This window comes from Anneissia japonica, unplaced genomic scaffold, assembly GCF_011630105.1.
Source record: "Anneissia japonica isolate Jap-2015-1 unplaced genomic scaffold, ASM1163010v1 scaffold288094_len592898_cov174, whole genome shotgun sequence".
NCBI classification, from domain to species: domain Eukaryota; kingdom Metazoa; phylum Echinodermata; class Crinoidea; order Comatulida; family Comatulidae; genus Anneissia; species Anneissia japonica.
Window position 1 is genome coordinate 462,924 of NW_022737020.1, and position 12,516 is coordinate 475,439.

Here is a 12,516-nt window from a genome sequence, read left to right on the forward strand (position 1 = left end):
TGTGTATAAGAGACAGGGTAGTATAAAGCGCTTATCTTTTTCAAAATTGAATTTAATGGTAATTTTAAATGTATTCATTTATTTTAAAGATAATTTTATAATTGGCTAAGCCACATGTGCACGAGGTGCGGCCCAAAAGTGATTTTTTTTGCGGCCCGCGAAAGTGAAATAAAAAACCCTACCGGTATGTGTGCGGCCCAACCAAACATCTTTAGCTAGAAAAAAGAAAGTTATAGCCCGACACCGATCCTCTGTAAAAAGTAATATTAAAACTGAGAATACACTAATATAAAAACAATGCATGAAGGTTTTTGGAAGCACATTGGAAATTTTCATAAACGTGTTCTATCATTTGCTCTTCAATTACTGTTTATATTGTTTATTGTTGCCACGAAATGCCAATTTGAGAAAATATAATATATTACTGGTTTATTCAAGTAATTCAAGACACTATTCGGCATATATGCATACTCTAATAATCCATAGCTTTATAGGTATACAGTTTTTCTTTTTATTTTATTCCTTTCAGCACAGTACAACAAAATCAATAAAGAAAGAGGAGGGCTGAGGAGTGACAAACGCGGTACGAAAACAACTATCACCGGATATGGTGTGCCCTTCCGACTCCATTTTCAATATTAAACACAAATTAAATAAAAAAGATATTTGCCAATATAACAAAGAAAAGTCAAGATTAAATATTAAAACAAAAAAGATTTATCAAATATTAGTTCTTATAATAATAAATAATTAAAAATAAACTAAAAAACCTAAATAGATACAGTTGGAGGAAAAGCAATTAACAATCCCATGAACGAAATTGTCTAAAATAATGTTTAATTTTCCCTTTGAAAGTACCCCAGCTATCACAAACAAAAGAATCTTTAATATCAAGAGGTAAATTATTCCATATACTCTGAAACAGCCTGGAATGCTGTACCCGTACTTAGCAGAATCTATATTAGCCAGCAAATGGGGAAAAAAAGAGTTTACTGACACGATAACTACTGATTTCAATGTTATCGAGAACAACAGAATCATGTACACAGTTATAAAGAAGTCTACAATGACTGTGCAAGTCAGTTCAAGTTTTATAGTGACCAAGTGATGATTTTAATTGATAGACATTTCCCTATTGTTACTGTTAAGAAAGACAGCCGAGACAAACCATGGGTTAATAATGTGTTTAAGAAGGCTATACGCGAGCGTCAAGTTGCATTCAACAGAGACAGCTATTCTGAGCAGTACAAGCGTCTCCGTAACAAAGTAAACCGTCTTGCTGTGTCTCTTAGGAGAAAATTCTATAAGAACAATTTAGAACATTTATTCAAATCAGATTCTCGTTCATGGTGGGAGGAAGTAAATCAGTTTTAAACTTAGGGAGGTAGAATAATAACTTTGTTAAGGTTTTGGCCAATGAGGTCTGTGGTGGCGACGTTGTTTTGCTTGCCAACAATATCAATATGTTTTTTTCAATCACTCACCTCAGGTTTGATTGCTCTTAAGCCTTCTGAAAACCAGGAGAGGGTTTGCCCATTACTTGACAATCTGATTGTTACTCCCAGTGTGACCACTGCTTGAGTATTTACCCAAGATCTTGGGTATTTTGACTTGGTCTTGGGTTCTTGGGTATTCCGTTCAAATCTTTGGGTAATTTATTTTTACTACAATTAAATTTTTGTCATAGAGGAAGAATTAAGAAGTAATTAAGTATATTTCAATCCATTCAAGATGATTCAAGTAAGCAAAACTCCACGAAGTGCACATAACATTGTTAATTGACTGTTAATTGCTATAAGCATAGGTTCAGAATTGTTTATTTGTGATTTGCGTTGCCATTGATCTTACCTAATTAATGCATTACATAATAAAACTTGATCACTACTATTACTACTGATAACACTGGCCGACTGAGGGGGTATTTTTCTATCCGTATTATCACCTCATGAATATTCATTTTAATAATTAACACAAGCAATTACAATAAAAAAGGGTTTATAAATTGAACTAAAAGGGAAATTATACATGCGAAAAACACGGTTTTTTCAAATTTTAATGCATTTTCAGGAAGCTTGGGTAATTTTGACCCAGTCATTGGGTATATCAAAAATTGTGAGTGGTCACGCTGGTTACTCCTCTTGAGGTTGAGTCTTTGCTTAAAGAAATTAAGCCTAACAAAGCCCCAGGCCCGGATTGTATCCCCTCTTGGGTCCTAAAAGAGTTCTCTCATATTTTAGCCAACCCCTTGTGCTCAATTTTTAACTGTAGTATAAGAGAGGGGTTTATCCCAGAGATATGGAGGTGTGCGGACGTAGTTCCGATTCCAAAGTGTAAACCCCCTAGATCAGTTGAAAAAGACCTCCGGCCAATTTCCTTAACATCATGTACAGTTAAAATTTTAGAGAGGGTAGTTGGTGAAAGAATATGGGAGCAAGTTAAGGATAAAATCATCCTTAACAGTTTGGGTGCTCTAAAGGGGTATCAACGGTTGACGCATTAGTTAACTTTCTCCATGAATGCTACAAAGCTACTGATGTTCGCCGAGAGGTCAGAGTGCTCCTTCTTGATTTTAAAAAAGCTTATGACCTGGTGGACCACAATGTCCTTATTGATAAACTAAGACGGCTTGATGTTGATTTTGCCTTAATTTCCTGGGTGGCATCTTTCCTTTGTGACAGAAAGCAGCGTATTAGTTTGGAACTGTTTTTTTCTAGTTGGGTTTCCTTGAATGGGGGAGATACCACAAGGCTCTTCTGGGGCCCAAACTTTTCATTGTCTTTGTCAATGACCTCATGGCCGGAGTGTCGTGCATCAAATAATGGATGACACTACCGTCTATGAGCGCATTGGCAGAGACAGATCTAGTGGGCTCCAGTCAATTCTTGATATAGCAGTTGATTGGACTCTTGATAATCATATGGTTATCGATACCAATAAAACTGTTGAAATGCTAATTAGCTGCAAATCTAATAAATCAAACTTTGACCCTGTCAGTATCAATAACAATATAATTAACAACGTTAATTCGTGAACTCTTAGGTCTTGATATTTCGAGTGACCTGTCTTGGCAATTGCAAGTGGATACTATGATTTCCAAGGGTAATACCAGATTGTATTTCCTCAAACGATTACGTAGATCTGGCCTATGTGTCCCGGGTATGATTCGCTATTATGTTGCTGTTATACGTCCCGTTTTAGAATACGCAACTCCAGTTTGGGGAACTTGTATCACTAAAACACAGAGTAAATAGCTTGAACAAATCCAAAGTAGGGCTTTAGGGCTTATTTTACCTGGTGTTAGCTACGAATGTGCAAGCTCCTTTTTAAATATCCCTTTATTGTCAGAGAGGCGAACCCGGTTGTGCAGGGACTATTTCCAGAAGCTCAAAACCTCAACGCATAGGCTAAATCATCTTTTGCCTAAAGCTAGGGAGAAGCATTACAACTTAAGATGTCAACGTGAATTTTCTATCCCTAGAATAAAAACCGAGCGTTCGAAGAATTTTATAACAAATACTGGTTTGTTCAATATTGCCTAATTAATAATATACGAATTAAAGAACCCACAGCGTTCGTGTTCTCTAGTGTCTTATTATAGGTCTACTGCTGCCCAACTAAATTACCACAACTTAAATTAATTAGAAAACTACGGTATGCACTACTTTACTGTATAATAGGTTTATAATTACGAGCATATCCAGTACTGCATATGTCAGCATTTAACAGTCAACATTGTTTTGCCATTTTAATATAATATGCTAATATAATGTACTGGATTATTTATATTTCTAAGCCAATTGTAACCATCTAACACACAGTCAAGTTTATAATTTTCTACACTGCATGGTAAGTCAATGTTTATGTTTAATAACTAGTATTTACTTTAAAACTATTTACTTTCTACTATTTAGTATTTCAAACATGCACATTTTCTTTTAAAATTAATATCAAACAATAAATTATGTTGACTTTGGTTATATTATTTATAACCAAACACCTTTATATACACAGTCCAGTTTATGTTGTTCAATTAATGTTGTTATATATCAAGCAGGTGTTTGATTTCAGCTGGATTATATAAAGGCTGTATGAAGATTGTTGTGTTATTTCACGACTCCAATCCGACAGGATCCTTTGCTGAGAACCACTCATACAAACACGGAATAGGTAAGATTTTTGGTTTTTTTTTAAATTTTAGTTGAAACGTGCGACTTTCATAGGATAATGTACAAATTTTGTAAACAGAATAATTTTTTTTCGACAAAAAAAAACTCAATATTGCACACAGGCTCAATGTTTGAAACATTTTTATAAAAAAAATCCCTGATAGTAATATAAATATTGAAAACTACTGTATTTTAGAAATAATACAGTAGCCTATTTAAATTCGACAGGGCGCCGTGGGGGTGTCACCATATATTAAAGAAACTTATAATCATAGAATAAAAATGATATTTTGTGTCTACAATTCTAGAATTAATCACCTTAAATGTAAACCAATTATTGTTTTGTTGTGGTACGGAGTGTCATGGTCTTCTGTTGCTTTATCTAATGGAATTGATTACATTTGTTGAGTCTGAAGGCAAAGATATCTTATTCCAAAGTGGTATGAATTGATTTTCTTTATCTTCCTCAATACACTAAAATTGAGAGATTTACGTATTGAATTCCACTTTGAACAATTGATCTCAGCGCCCATTCGTATCTCAGAACAGTCATCACACATATTGACGTTACATTTGCCTCAAATTTCCTCCTAAAATTGTTTGCAAAGGAGTTATTTACAGCAAGTAATCACTCGCTTATATATGGTATATAGTAAATCTAAGAATAATAGTCAAAATGTCCAAAAACAACATACTAAATGCTAGCGTTTAATTTAATGGCTTATCACCAACCCCATAGGATTTACTTAAATGACAAGGAGACCCATTGTTTCACAACCTAAATGTTTTGAAGATATCAAAATAAATAGGATAATACGAAAGGAAAAAATGAATTCATTTCAATGTTATCCTTGAGAATAAAAGCAATATTAAACATATTTGGAAAAATTTTCGTTATGTTATTCCGATTAAAAGTATAAATAGGTCCACAGCTTCCAAATGAAATACCAGACAATAATTACTTTAATTACAATAACAATATTAAAAAGGAGATTTATCTTTTGACTTTCAAGCTGTCACTTGTTTTAGAGAAATTGGTCATAGTCCTTCATCACTTGCAAGTTTCCAGAAAATTGGAAACAGGTTGTGTACTGTCTTAATTAGTGGACTATTAAAAACTGATCGATTTTGATACCAATGGCGTTCCATACTATACGTTTTCTGGGTTTCCTTGCACTTGTGTTTTGTATTTATGTGCTCTGCCTCTGGGAAAACAACCCTGTGTTGATCTGGGGCTCCGTGGTTAAAGTAAGTTGAACTTGAAATTACTTAAACGTCTCTCCCGAAAGACCGTGCGCTTTTTTATAATTTATTCAGCCCTCCAGCTGAAACACAAAGAGCAGCGGATGGAATTTGACTTTGTCACATAGCCCTATTCTAACATAGCATAATTCAATAATGTATATAGGCCTTATTTGCAATCTATAGTAATGAAACATTGTAATATTTTAAATTGAAATTGACAAAAACAGCCCCACCGCCGACATCACAAAGAGACCAAACTAGAAAAATCATATTTTTTCAATATGTTTTGTTTGACATGTTGATTATGTACATCTACATTGAAAAACATTATTAGGTTAATTAAACTAGTTCCATAAGCGAACAAACCGAGAAAATATGGATTTTTCGTTTTCACGAACAGAAACAAAATTTCAATGAGTTACAATATCACGTTTTAACGAACAGAAACAAAATTTCAATGGGTTAGAAATCAGAAGACACGCGTGCGGTTTTGTAATACTTGTGATCGTGTAGAAGGCCTGCTATGCGGGGTAGGGCAGCATGGAGGAAATATCTCCATGTGGCAGGGGTGACGTAAAGATTAGATTCCCTAGCTTTCCCCTGGCATAGCGGTGTTCTTCTTACTGTATAACTTGGAAAAGTCCTATACACATGAATCAAGTGTGGAATTATTATTAAAAACATAATGGTTTAAGCAGGATAAACCTAGTTTTTTGGCCTATAATCATCCTTGACTTCAATGGTAAAACATGCTAAAATATAGTTTGGAGTTTGACAGCGGACTCCGCGCGTATACAGCGCGTAAAATGAGATTTTCGTTTTCCCAAAACCCAAATTCATTGTACCACTATTTTTTTTTTATCGTTTTCACAAACTGTTCATGTTAATTAACAGGTTAATCAATGATAAGAAGAGAGAAATAAATTAAACATTTTAATTGTTTAATGCTTTATTTTTAAACATAATATGTAAACAAATATTTAAATTATTTTTATATCTTGAATAGTGAAATTCAAACGCATATTTCTCAAAACGTTGTTTTAGTCGAAATTGAAGTTATTGTCTTTTCGTGTTTGTGAAAACATAGATCATTGTTTTTGTCTTAATTGCTATCTTTTCAGACTCAGATATGGCAGGCGTCCGGGTAGCCCTACTATCTTTGTTCGTAGTGTTGGTTTTAGTTAACTCCGCCGATGCTAAATGTACTAAGCCTCCTTGCCCACCCAAAGAGTGCAATAGCAAGACGACCATTTGTTACGACAGATCAAATTCAGGAGTGTTTATTCCTATGAAGCGTCAAGGTATGTGGAGAATATTGTTTTGTTCAATAATATACCAATTGACCGATTGATTGATTGACTGATTGATTCATTCATCGACTGATTGATTAATTGCTTGTTAATTTTCTTCCTCTATTACAGATAATTCCGGTGAAATGAACCCACTAACAACGTAACGTCACATACACAAATTAGGCCTACAGCAGTATCGAAATGGAAAGGAAAATGTTCAATCAAAATCGTTATTTCCAGAAAATTGGAAACAGGCTGTGTACTGTCTTAATTAGTGAACTGATCGATTTTGGTACCGTACCAATGGCGTTCCATACTATACGTTTTCTGGGTTTCCTTGCACTTGTGTTTTGTATTTATGTGCTCTGCCTCTGGGAAAACAACCCTGTGTTGATCTGGGGCTCCGTGGTTAAAGTAAGTTGAACTTGAAATTACTTAAACGTCTCTCCCGAAAGACCGTGCGCTTTTTTATACTTTATTCAGCCCTCCAGCTGAAACACAAAGAGCAGCGGATGGAATTTGACTTTGTCACATAGCCCTATTCTAACATAGCATAATTCAATACCGTAATGTATATTGGCCTTAGTTGCAATCTATAGTAATGAAACGTTGTAATATTTTTAATTGAAATTGACAAAAACAGCCCCACCGCCGACATCACAAAGAGACCAAACTAGAAAAATCATATTTTTTCAATATGTTTTGAAATGTTGATTATGTACATCTACATTGAAAAACATTATTAGGTTAATTAAACTAGTTCCATAGCGAACAAACAGAGAAAATATTGATTTTTTGTTTTCACGAACAGAAACAAAATTTCAATGAGTTACAATATCACGTTTTCACAAACAGAAACAAAATTTCAATGGGTTAGAAATCAAAAGACACGCGTGCGGTTTTGTAATATTTGTGATCGTGTAGAAGGCCTGCTATGGGTAGGGCAGCATGGAGGAAATATCTCCATGGCAGGGGTGACGTAAAGATTAGATTCCCTAGCTTTCCCCTGACATAGCGGTGTTCTTCTTACTGTATAACTTGGAAAAGTCCTATACACATGCATCGAGTGTGGAATTATTATTAAAAACATAATGGTTTAAGCAGGATAAACCTAGTTTTTTGGCCTATAATCATCCTTGACTTCAATGTTAAAACATGCTAAAATATAGTTTGGAGTTTGACAACGGACTCCGCGCGTATACAGCGCGTAAAATGAGATTTTCGTTTTCCAAAACCCAAATTCATTGTACCACAAGTTTATTTTTACCATTTTCACAAACTGTTCATGTTAATTAACATTTTAATTGTTTAATGCTTTATATTTAAACATAATATGTAAACAAATATTTAAATTATTTTTATATCTTGAATAGTGAAATTCAAACGCATATTTCTCAAAACGTTGTTTTAGTCGAAATTGAAGTTATTGTCTTTTCGTGTTTGTGAAAACATAGATCATTGTTTTTGTCTTAATTGCTATCTTTTCAGACTCAGATATGGCAGGCGTCCGGGTAGCCCTACTATCTTTGTTCGTAGTGTTGGTTTTAGTTAACTGTAAATGTACTAAGCCTCCTTGCCCACCCAAAGAGTGCAATAGCAAGACGACCATTTGTTACGACAGATCAAATTCAGGAGTGTTTATTCCTATGAAGCGTCAAGGTATGTGGAGAATAGTGTTTTGTTCAATAATATACCAACATTGTTTTGTTCAATAATATACCAATTGACCGATTGATTGATTGATTGACTGATTGATTCATTCATCGACTGATTGATTAATTGATTGTTAATTTTCTTCCTCTATTACAGATAATTCCGGTGAAATGAACCCACTAACAACGTAACGTCACATACACAAATTAGGCCTACAGCAGTATCGAAATGGAAAGGAAAATGTTAAATCAAAATCGTTATTATTATAGCAAATTATAGCACAATCAAAGCGACATGTAGTGACTAATAATGTTTATGATTAGGCCTATAAATATAACTTAAAACGTTATATATCTGGAAGAAAACTTACCTTTGAAGCTTTTGACTATCACTGTAGTTTTGTTCACAATGATATATAAAGAGATATATATGAGATATAAAGTTTTAATTTTTATTTATAATTGTCAACCTGGATAGATGAATCTGCATCAGTCAATCTTTATGATATTAACATAAATTTTAGTCCCGTCTCTTTTGAGTTCGGCGAGCTTAATCATATAAATCCAGAACGCATCTACGATTTTTTTGCACAAGTTTGAAATAAATAGCAGACAATAGTCATGCATTGAGAAAATAACTACGTTGATTGGTCGATATTATTCTACGTCATTTTGCTCACAAACATAATGGTAATGGCAATAATGTACAGTCCTTACTGTTTTGATTTTTGTAAGCGTAGGGGGAGCCCTGGGGTACAACTTAAAAAAGAAAACCCCTTCTAGTTTAAGTGTATAAATTTTCCTGCACGTCCGTTAAAAACTAGCGATCTGGACACTTTGAAATTTTTAAAAGTTTTAGTAACAAGAACAAAAACAAGAACAGCAGTATGGCTCATGGGTCAGCGCTTTTCGCGGACCAAAGTAGACATCTTGGGATTCAAACCCGAGGCCAAACACATCAAAGAAAGGCAAACACAGTGCTCGAACAAAGGACACGATGATACATCGTGCAGCGTCGCTCTCAACGAATGAGGTCGATGCTACACGATGCACCACCACCCCCACTCGAACATTTCACCCACCCCTTCTTGATGATTTATATGCATTATAAACATATGATACATATTTGATTTTCAGTCCTGGTTGTCACAAAACATGCTCTTCTTTAATCCTTGTAAGACTGAAGTACTCTATTTTCATTCAATGCACCTTAGAAGACCACCTCCTATTAATGGTGTTGTAGTTGGTAACACCAATGTCCTACCATCTTCCAAAGTCCGTAATATAGGGGTTGTCTTTGATCCTATAATGAAGATGGAGAAACACATATACACCGTTTGTAAGTCGGTTTCATATCATCTGCGCATCATCAAGCATATTCAAAAGTACCTAACAAAAAATTCTCTTCTGAAGTTAGTTCATGCACTTATAACATCACGGCTAGATTATTGCAATGCAATTCTGTATGGTCTTCCCGCCTGCCATCTAAATAGAGACTACAGCTATGCCTTAACACGGCAGCTCGTTTAGTCTCTGGAGTCTCCAGGCGTGAACGTATTTCACCTGTTCTCCATCATCTACACTGGTTACCAATTGACAAGTGCATCACATCAAGATTCTGCTCATGGCGTACAAAGCCCTGCACAACAAGACTCCTGAATACATTTCTTAACTTCTAACGTCACGTTCTGTAAAGTAGTAGGTCTTTGAGATTAACGACCAATAGATTCATACTATCCGTTCCTGCATCGCGACTAAACACTTACGGTGATAGGGCTTTTTCTGTCGCTGCACCAATACTTTGGAACACCCTACCAGCCTCTATCCGTGAAGCAACTTCCGTTCATACATTTAAGAAGAAATTAAAAACCCACCTTTTTTAAAGTTTATCTTTTTACAATTGTAGTTTTAGAGTTTTTAAGTGTTCTAGAGTACTTAATTTAAGTGTTTTAGAGTATTTAAGTGTTCCTTAAAGTCGCAACTCCCTTACTTGAACCGGCGTTGCCACCTTAGCAGTGCACGGTAGTAGAGCCGAGGCTTATCCAAGGTGGAAGCTACCGGAGCCCAGCATACTGTCGCCGGAGTACCTGCGTGTACGCGGTAGTGGTGGTGTCGCCGTCTCAACAACAGGAGTGCGCTTTCTCGTGCTGCCGCTTGGTTTTTTTTTTCTCTATTATTTTTTTATAAGAACCAGCAACATTTTGCCCAGGCTAGTGTTTTTATTGTTTTGCCAATTTCAGGCTGAAAATTTTTTTGTTTTGTTCCTATTTTACACACTTTTGAAAGATTAAAAAAATCAATATACATCAGTATTATACAGTTTATTACTAAAATGTCTTTTAGAGGGTATTACCGTACATTTACACCATAAAGAAAATAGAACTATTTTCTCTATGGTACAGACTATACAGATTTTTTTAAAAGTATTTTTATTGGTTTTTTGAGGTTTTTAAATAAAAACCCCTTTTGAAATTTTACCTTAGCCTCAATTTGTTCTGCTGTCTTCTTTTTTTTTCTTAAGCAATATTTCAGCCTTGGTTTTCTTAGTATACAGCGATACATGTGACGTGAAAACAGTTTAGTGTAGTACGGTTGGAAGAGTGTTTTCCCCGCTACCGGTCCCGGATTCGAATCCCATGATGTCTATGTTTTTATCATTATTTTTTATTTCATTGTCCGTTAACATAACATCTTGTATATACAGAGAATATTTATGAGATGTGTGCGGAGGATGCACTCGGTCAGTTTTTATTTAAAAACCTCGAAAACTAATAAAAATGCGAAAACAACTTTTACCTTCCATTTGTTTTAAATCATTGTGATGTAGAATACTCTTTTAAGAATATTTTCCCTAGAAATTAATATGATACGACTATCCGTGAAGGAGTTATGATATGGTTAGCATGATATCAAAAATTTTGCCTCAAAGCTTATTTTATTTTTGTTGGTTATTACGCACCACTGATTTGGGCCGTTTTTTCATGGTCAACACTTCAAAATGTCTACCAATAATATGTGCTAAAGGCGTTTTCTTCACATACTCAAAAGGACGTTCGAACGCTATGTCGAAACATGGAGGAAAAAAATAGACCTCCATGGTCGAAACTACATAACATATTGTCCAAACCACATAACGTACAATGTCCAAACCACATAGCGTCATGTCCAAACCACATGACATCATGACCAAACCGCATACATCATGACCAAACCACATAATATCATGACCAAACTGCATACATCATGACCAAACCACATAACGTCATGGCCATACCACATAACGTCATAACGAATACACATAACCGGAGATATTAACGGCGTTCCATACGTGTGCTGCGTAACCGTAGTCGCCCTAAAGTTCAAGTTCAAGTTTTATTTCAAAATATCATCATTGTAGCTTTGCAGCTAAATTGCGAATGATACATTAGGAAAAACGAAAACAGCTGTCAGTGTAGTAGGCGAACAGCATAATTGAGTTGACGTCACGCTCCATTAGTTCGTAGTAGGTCGCGCAAAAAACGAAAAATGCCTAATACCGTATAGCCTACGCCGGCAAAGCCATGTCTACCTGATGTTAAGAGTAACAGGCCTTGTATTATAATGTTAATCATAAAAGATAATGAGTCAAAATGTAGTTAAATGATCTATATTATCACAGAAGTAGTAAAAGTCTTAAGTTATACTATTATACAGTGAATACCCTGCTTTTTGCATGCTTAAAATTACGAAATGTTAAGTCTGGTTTCCTGTTCAGATTTTCTTACGTTTCATACGTTTCGTACGATTCTTACGACTCCTACGCAGAGTTGAAATAATGCCGACGTCAACGACGTTTGCGTTGATCGTGTTGGGCAGCAGATAAAGCCTGGTTTCCTGTCGACGTAAAAGTCAGAATTTCTTACGTTTCATACGTTTCTTACGATTACGCAAAGTTGAAATAATGACGACGTCAACGACGTTTGCGTTGATCGTGTTGGGCAGCAGACAAACCAGTAATTTTCAGCCGTTTACGAAAGTTGAACTTACGACGTTGAACTCCATCCAGAGTCCAAAACGAGTGCTTGCGACTGTTAAGTTGAGTTGAATTTTTCTTGCGATACGACGACATAAAAATGACGTAAATTGTAGTCACTTACGATTGGCTGCCTTTCCCACTAATCC

The 12,516-nt window shown here is 35.2% G+C and overlaps 2 long non-coding RNA genes across 2 annotated transcripts; both read left to right on the forward strand.

The window, feature by feature from the left end:
• Nucleotides 1-4,116: 4,116 nt before the first annotated feature.
• Nucleotides 4,117-6,938, forward strand: LOC117117065. Its single transcript, XR_004446851.1, has 3 exons — nt 4,117-4,167; nt 6,533-6,712; nt 6,833-6,938. It is a non-coding gene; the product is annotated as an uncharacterized LOC117117065 (long non-coding RNA).
• A 1,257-nt stretch (nt 6,939-8,195) lies between these two features.
• LOC117117063 lies at nt 8,196-8,993 on the forward strand. Its single transcript, XR_004446850.1, has 2 exons — nt 8,196-8,362; nt 8,513-8,993. It is a non-coding gene; the product is annotated as an uncharacterized LOC117117063 (long non-coding RNA).
• Nucleotides 8,994-12,516: the final 3,523 nt, after the last annotated feature.